Consider the following 7,505-nt stretch of genomic DNA (forward strand, 5'->3'; position numbering starts at 1 on the left):
ATTGATCCTTTGGGGGGGTATTGCAACTTTTGGCCATTTTGAGGCGAATTTGTTCCTTTGGGGGGGTATTGGAACTTTTGGCCATTTTGAGTCAAAATTGTTCCTCTGGGGGAGTATTTCAACTTTTGGCCATTTTGAGGCGAAATTGTTCCTTTGGGGGGTTATGCAATTTTTTGCAATTTTAAGGCGAATTTGTTCCTTTCAGGGGGGTATTGCAACTTTTGCCCATTTTGAGGCGAATTTGTTCCTTTGAGGGGGTATTGTACCTTTTGGCCATTTTGATGCGAATTTGCTCCTTTGGGGGGTATTGCAACTTTTGGCCATTTTCAGGTGAAATTGTTACTTTGGGGGGGTATTGCAACTTTTGGCAATTTTGAGTCAAAATTGTTCCTTTTGGGGGAGTATTTCAACTTTTGGCCATTTTGAGGCGAAATTGTTCCTTTGGGGGGGTTATGCAATTTTTTGCAATTTTGAGGCGACTTTGTTCCTTTCAGGGGGGTATTGCAACTTTTGGCCATTTTTAGACGAAAATGCTCCTTTGGGGGGTATTGCAACTTTTGGCCATTTTGAGGCGAAATTGATCCTTTGGGGGGGTATTGCAACTTTTGGCAGTTTTGAGTCAAAATTGTTCCTTTGGGGTGGGTATTGCAACTTTTGGCCATTTTCAGGCGAAATTGATCCTTTGGGGGGGAATTGCAACTTTTGGCCATTTTGAGGCGAATTTGTTCCTTTGGGGGGGTATTGCAACTTTTGGCCATTTTGAGGCGAAATTGTTCCTTTGGGGGGGGTATTGCAACTTTTGGCTATTTTCAGGCGAAATTGTTCCTTTGGGGGGGTATTGCAACTTTTGGCAGTTTTGAGCCAAAATTGTTCCTTTGGGGTGGGTATTGCAACTTTTGGCCATTTTCAGGCGAAATTGATCCTTTGGGGGGGTATTGCAACTTTTGGCCATTTTGAGGCGAATTTGTTCCTTTGGGGGGGTATTGCAACTTTTGGCCATTTTGAGGCGAAATTGTTCCTTTGGGGGGGTATTGCAACTTTTGGCCATTTTCAGGTGAAATTGTTCCTTTGGGGGGTATTGCAACTTTTGGCAATTTTGAGGCGAAATTGCTCCTTTGGGGGTATTGCAAATCTTGGCCATTTTCAGGCGAAGTTGTTCCTTTGGGGGGTATTGCAACTTTTTGCAATTTTGAGGCGAATTTGTTCCTTTGGGGGTAATGCAACTTTTGGCCATTTTGAGGAGAAATTGTTCCTTTGGGGGTTTTGCAACTTTTGACCATTTTGAGGCGAAATTGTTCCTTTTTAGGGGGGTATTGCAACTTCTGGCCATTTTGAGGCGAAATTGTTCCTTTGCGAGGGTATTGCAACTTTTGACCATTTTGAGGCGAAATTGTTCTCTTGCAACTTTTGCAACTTTTGGCCATTTTGAGGCAAAACTGTTCCTTAGAAGGGGTATTGCAACTTTTGGCCATTTTGAGGCGAAATTGTTCCTTTGGCGGGTATTGCAATTTTGGCCATTTTGAGGCGAAACTGTTCCTTTGGGGGGTATTGCAACTTCTTTCCCTTTTGAGGCAAAATTGTTCCTTTGGAGGAGTATTGCAACTTTTGGCCATTTCGAGGCGAAATTGTTCCTTTGGGGGGGTATTGAACCTTTTGGCCATTTTGAGGCGAATTGGTTCCTTTGGGGGGTATTGAAACTTTTGGCCATTTTGAGGCAAAATTGTTCCTTTGGGAGGCTATTGCAAGTTTTGGCCATTTTGAGGCGAATTTGTTCCTTTGGGGGGGTATTGGAACTTTTGGCCATTTTGAGTCAAAATTGTTCCTTTGGGGGAGTATTTCAACTTTTGGCCATTTTGAGGCGAAATTGTTCCTTTGGGGGGTTATCCAATTTTTTGCAATTTTAAGGCGAATTTGTTCCTTTCAGGGGGGTATTGCAAATTTTGCCCATTTTGAGGCGAATTTGATCCTTTGAGGGGGTATTGTAACTTTTGGCCATTTTGATGCGAAATTGCTCCTTTGGGGGGTATTGCAACTTTTGGCCATTTTCAGGTGAAATTGTTCCTTTGGGGGGGTATTGCAACTTTTGGCAATTTTGAGTCAAAATTGTTCCATTTGGGGGAGTATTTCAACTTTTGGCCATTTTGAGGCGAAATTGTTCCTTTGGGGGTTATGCAATTTTTTGCAATTTTGAGGCGAATTTGTTCCTTTCAGGGGGGTATTGCAACTTTTGGCCATTTTGAGGCAAAATTGCTCCATTGGGGGGGAATTGCAACTTTTGGCCATTTTGAGGCGAAGTTGTTCCTTTGGGGGGGTATTGCAACTTTTGGCCATTTTGAAGCAAAACTGTTCCTTTGGGAGGCTATTGCAACTTTTGGCTATTTTGAGGCGAATTTGGTCCTTTGGGGGGTATTGAAACTTTTGGCCATTTTGAGGCGAATTTGTTCCTTTCAGGGGGGTATTGCAACTTTTGCCCATTATGAGGCGAATTTGTTCCTTTGAGGGGGTATTGTACCTTTTGGCCATTTTGATGCGAAATTGCTCCTTTGGGGGGTATTGCAACTTTTGGCCATTTTCAGGTGAAATTGTTCCTTTGGGGGGGTATTGCAACTTTTGGCAATTTTGAGTCAAAATTGTTCCTTTTGGGGGAGTATTTCAACTTTTGGCAATTTTGAGTCAAAATTGTTCCTTTCAGGGGGGTATTGCAACTTTTGGCCATTTTGAGGCGAAATTGCTCCTTTGGGGGGGTATTGCAACTTTTGGCCATTTTGAGGCGAAATTGATCCTTTGGGGGGGTATTGCAACTTTTGGCAGTTTTGAGTCAAAATTGTTCCTTTGGGGTGGGTATTGCAACTTTTGGCCATTTTCAGGCGAAATTGATCCTTTGGGGGGGTATTGCAACTTTTGGCCATTTTGAGGCGAAACTGTTCCTTTGGGGGGTATTGCAACTTCTTTCCCTTTTGAGGCAAAATTGTTCCTTTGGAGGAGTATTGCAACTTTTGGCCATTTCGAGGCGAAATTGTTCCTTTGGGGGGGTATTGAACCTTTTGGCCATTTTGAGGCGAATTGGTTCCTTTGGGGGGTATTGAAACTTTTGGCCATTTTGAGGCAAAATTGTTCCTTTGGGAGGCTATTGCAAGTTTTGGCCATTTTGAGGCGAATTTGTTCCTTTGGGGGGGTATTGGAACTTTTGGCCATTTTGAGTCAAAATTGTTCCTTTGGGGGAGTATTTCAACTTTTGGCCATTTTGAGGCGAAATTGTTCCTTTGGGGGGTTATCCAATTTTTTGCAATTTTAAGGCGAATTTGTTCCTTTCAGGGGGGTATTGCAAATTTTGCCCATTTTGAGGCGAATTTGATCCTTTGAGGGGGTATTGTAACTTTTGGCCATTTTGATGCGAAATTGCTCCTTTGGGGGGTATTGCAACTTTTGGCCATTTTCAGGTGAAATTGTTCCTTTGGGGGGGTATTGCAACTTTTGGCAATTTTGAGTCAAAATTGTTCCATTTGGGGGAGTATTTCAACTTTTGGCCATTTTGAGGCGAAATTGTTCCTTTGGGGGTTATGCAATTTTTTGCAATTTTGAGGCGAATTTGTTCCTTTCAGGGGGGTATTGCAACTTTTGGCCATTTTGAGGCAAAATTGCTCCATTGGGGGGGAATTGCAACTTTTGGCCATTTTGAGGCGAAGTTGTTCCTTTGGGGGGGTATTGCAACTTTTGGCCATTTTGAAGCAAAACTGTTCCTTTGGGAGGCTATTGCAACTTTTGGCTATTTTGAGGCGAATTTGGTCCTTTGGGGGGTATTGAAACTTTTGGCCATTTTGAGGCGAATTTGTTCCTTTCAGGGGGGTATTGCAACTTTTGCCCATTATGAGGCGAATTTGTTCCTTTGAGGGGGTATTGTACCTTTTGGCCATTTTGATGCGAAATTGCTCCTTTGGGGGGTATTGCAACTTTTGGCCATTTTCAGGTGAAATTGTTCCTTTGGGGGGGTATTGCAACTTTTGGCAATTTTGAGTCAAAATTGTTCCTTTTGGGGGAGTATTTCAACTTTTGGCAATTTTGAGTCAAAATTGTTCCTTTCAGGGGGGTATTGCAACTTTTGGCCATTTTGAGGCGAAATTGCTCCTTTGGGGGGGTATTGCAACTTTTGGCCATTTTGAGGCGAAATTGATCCTTTGGGGGGGTATTGCAACTTTTGGCAGTTTTGAGTCAAAATTGTTCCTTTGGGGTGGGTATTGCAACTTTTGGCCATTTTCAGGCGAAATTGATCCTTTGGGGGGGTATTGCAACTTTTGGCCATTTTGAGGCGAATTTGTTCCTTTGGGGGGTATTGCAACTTTTGGCCATTTTGAGGCGAAATTGTTCCTTTGGGGGGGGGTATTGCAACTTTTGGCTATTTTCAGGCGAAATTGTTCCTTTGGGGCGGTATTGCAACTTTTGGCCATTTTAAAGCGAAACTGTTCCTTTGGGAGGGTATTGCAACTTTTGGCCATTTTGAGGCGAAATTGTTCCTTTGGGGGGGTATTGCAACTTTTGGCCATTTTCAGGCGAAATTGTTCCTTTGGGGCGGTATTGCAACTTTTGGCCATTTTAAAGCGAAACTGTTCCTTTGGGAGGGTATTGGAACTTTTGGCCATTTTGAGTCAAAATTGTTCCTTTGGGGGAGTATTTCAACTTTTGGCCATTTTGAGGCGAAATTGTTCCATTGGGGGGTTATGCAATTTTTTGCAATTTTAAGGCGAATTTGTTCCTTTCAGGGGGGTATTGCAACTTTTGCCCATTTTGAGGCGAATTTTTTCCTTTGGGGATTTATTGCAACTTTTGGCCATTTTGAGGCGAAATTGTTTCTTTGGGGGGCTATTGCAACTTTTGGCCATTTTGAGGTGAAATTGTTCCTTTGGAGGCTATTGCAACTTTTGGCCATTTTCAGGTGAAATTGTTCCTTTGGGGGGTATTGCAACTTTTGGCCATTTTGAGGCGAGATTGTTCCTTTGGGGGGCTATTGCAACTTTTGACCATTTTGAGGTGAAATTGTTCCTTTGGGAGGCTATTGCAACTTTTGGCCATTTTCAGGCGAAGTTGTTCCTTTGGGGGGTATTGCAACTTTTTGCAATTTTGAGACGAATTTGTTCCTTTGGGGGGTAATGCAACTTTTGGCCATTTTGAGGAGAAATTGTTCCTTTGGGGGTTTTGCAACTTTTGACCATTTTCAGGCGAAATTGTTCCTTTTTAGGGGGGTATTGCAACTTCTGGCCATTTTGAGGCGAAATTATTCCTTTGCGAGGGTATTGCAACTTTTGACCATTTTGAGGCGAAATTGTTCCCTTGCAACTTTTGCAACTTTTGGCCATTTTGAGACAAAACTGTTCCTTAGAAGGGGTATTGCAACTTTTGGCCATTTTAAGGCGAAATTGTTCCTTTGGGCGGTATTGCAATTTTGGTCATTTTGAGGCGAAACTGTTCCTTTGGGGGGTATTGCAACTTCTTTCCCTTTTGAGGCAAAATTGTTCCTTTGGAGGAGTATTGCAACTTTTGGCCATTTTGAGGCGAAATTGTTCCTTTGGGAGGGTATTGAACCTTTTGGCCATTTTGAGGCGAATTTGTTCCTTTGGGGGGTATTGAAACTTTTGGCCATTTTGAGGCAAAATTGCTCCTTTGGGGGGGTATTTCAACTTTTGGCCATTTTGAGGCGAAATTGTTCTTTTGGGGGGTATTGCAATTTTTGGCCATTTTCAGGCGAAATTGTTCCTTTGGGGGGTATTGCAACTTTTGGCCATTTTGAGGTGAAATTGTTCCTTTGGGAGGCTATTGCAACTTTTGGCCATTTTGAGGCGAATTGGGGGGGTATTGGAACTTTTGGCCATTTTGAGTCAAAATTGTTCCTTTGGGGGAGTATTGCAACTTTTGGCCATTTTGAGGCAAAATTGCTCCTTTGGGGGGGTATTGCAACTTTTGGCCATTTTGATGCGAAATTGTTCCTTTGGGGGGGTATTGCAACTTTTAGCCATTTTGAGGCGAATTTGGTCCTTTGGGGGGTATTGAAACTTTTGGCCATTTTGAGGCGAATTGTTCCTTTCAGGGGGGTATTGCAACTTTTGTCCATTTTGAGGCGAATTTGTTCCTTTGAGGGGGTATTGTACCTTTTTGCCATTTTGATGCGAAATTGCTCCTTTGGGGGGTATTGCAACTTTTGGCCATTTTCAGGTGAAATTGTTCCTTTGGGGGAGTATTGCAACTTTTGGCAATTTTGAGTCAAAATTGTTCCTTTTGGGGGAGTATTTCAACTTTTGGCCATTTTGAGGCGAAATTGTTCCTTTGGGGGTTATGCAATTTTTTGCAATTTTGAGGCGAATTTGTTCCTTTCAGGGGGGTATTGCAACTTTTGGCCATTTTAAGGCGAAATTGCTCCTTTGGGGGGGTATTGCAACTTTTGGCCATTTTGAGGCGAAATTGATCCTTTGGGGGGTATTGCAACTTTTGGCAGTTTTGAGTCAAAATTGTTCCTTTGGGGTGGGTATTGCAACTTTTGGCCATTTTCAGGCGAAATTGATCCTTTGGGGGGGTATTGCAACTTTTGGCCATTTTGAGGCGAATTTGTTCCTTTGGGGGGGTATTGCAACTTTTGGCCATTTTGAGGCGAAATTGTTCCTTTGGGGGGGTATTGCAACTTTTGGCCATTTTCAGGCGAAATTGTTCCTTTGAGGCGGTATTGCAACTTTTGGCCATTTTAAAGCGAAAATGTTCCTTTGGGAGGGTATTGCAACTTTTGGCCATTTTCAGGCGAAATTGTTCCTTTGGGGGGGTTTTGGAACTTTTGGCCATTTTGAGTCAAAATTGTTCCTTTGGGGGAGTATTTCAACTTTTGACCATTTTGAGGCGCAATTGTTCCATTGGGGGGTTATGTAATTTTTTGCAATTTTAAGGCAAATTTGTTCCTTTCAGAGGGGTATTGCAACTTTTGCCCATTTTGAGGCGAATTGTTTCCTTTGCGGGTTTATTGCAACTTTTGGCCATTTTGAGGCGAAATTGTTCCTTTGGGGGGCTATTGCAACTTTTGGCCATTTTGAGGTGAAATTGTTCCTTTGGGAGGCTATTGCAACTTTTGGCCATTTTCAGGTGAAATTGTTCCTTTGGGGGGTATTGCAACTTTTGGCAATTTTGAGGCGAAATTGCTCCTTTGGGGGTATTGCAAATTTTGGCCATTTTCAGGCGAATTTGTTCCTTTGGGGGTATTGCAACTTTTTGCAATTTTGAGGCGAATTTGTTCCTTTGGGGGGTAATGCAACTTTTGGCCATTTTGAGGAGAAATTGTTCCTTTGGGGGTTTTGCAACTTTTGACCATTTTGAGGCGAAATTGTTCCTTTTTAGGGGGGTATTGCAACTTCTGGCCATTTTGAGGCGAAATTGTTCCTTTGCGAGGGTATTGCAACTTTTGACCATTTTGAGGCGAAATTGTTCCCTTGCAACTTTTGCAACTTTTGGCCATTTTGAGGCAAAACTGTTCC

The sequence above is a fragment of the Anomaloglossus baeobatrachus genome, unplaced genomic scaffold (genome assembly GCF_048569485.1).
Source record: "Anomaloglossus baeobatrachus isolate aAnoBae1 unplaced genomic scaffold, aAnoBae1.hap1 Scaffold_31, whole genome shotgun sequence".
In the NCBI taxonomy this organism is placed as follows: Eukaryota; Metazoa; Chordata; class Amphibia; order Anura; family Aromobatidae; genus Anomaloglossus; species Anomaloglossus baeobatrachus.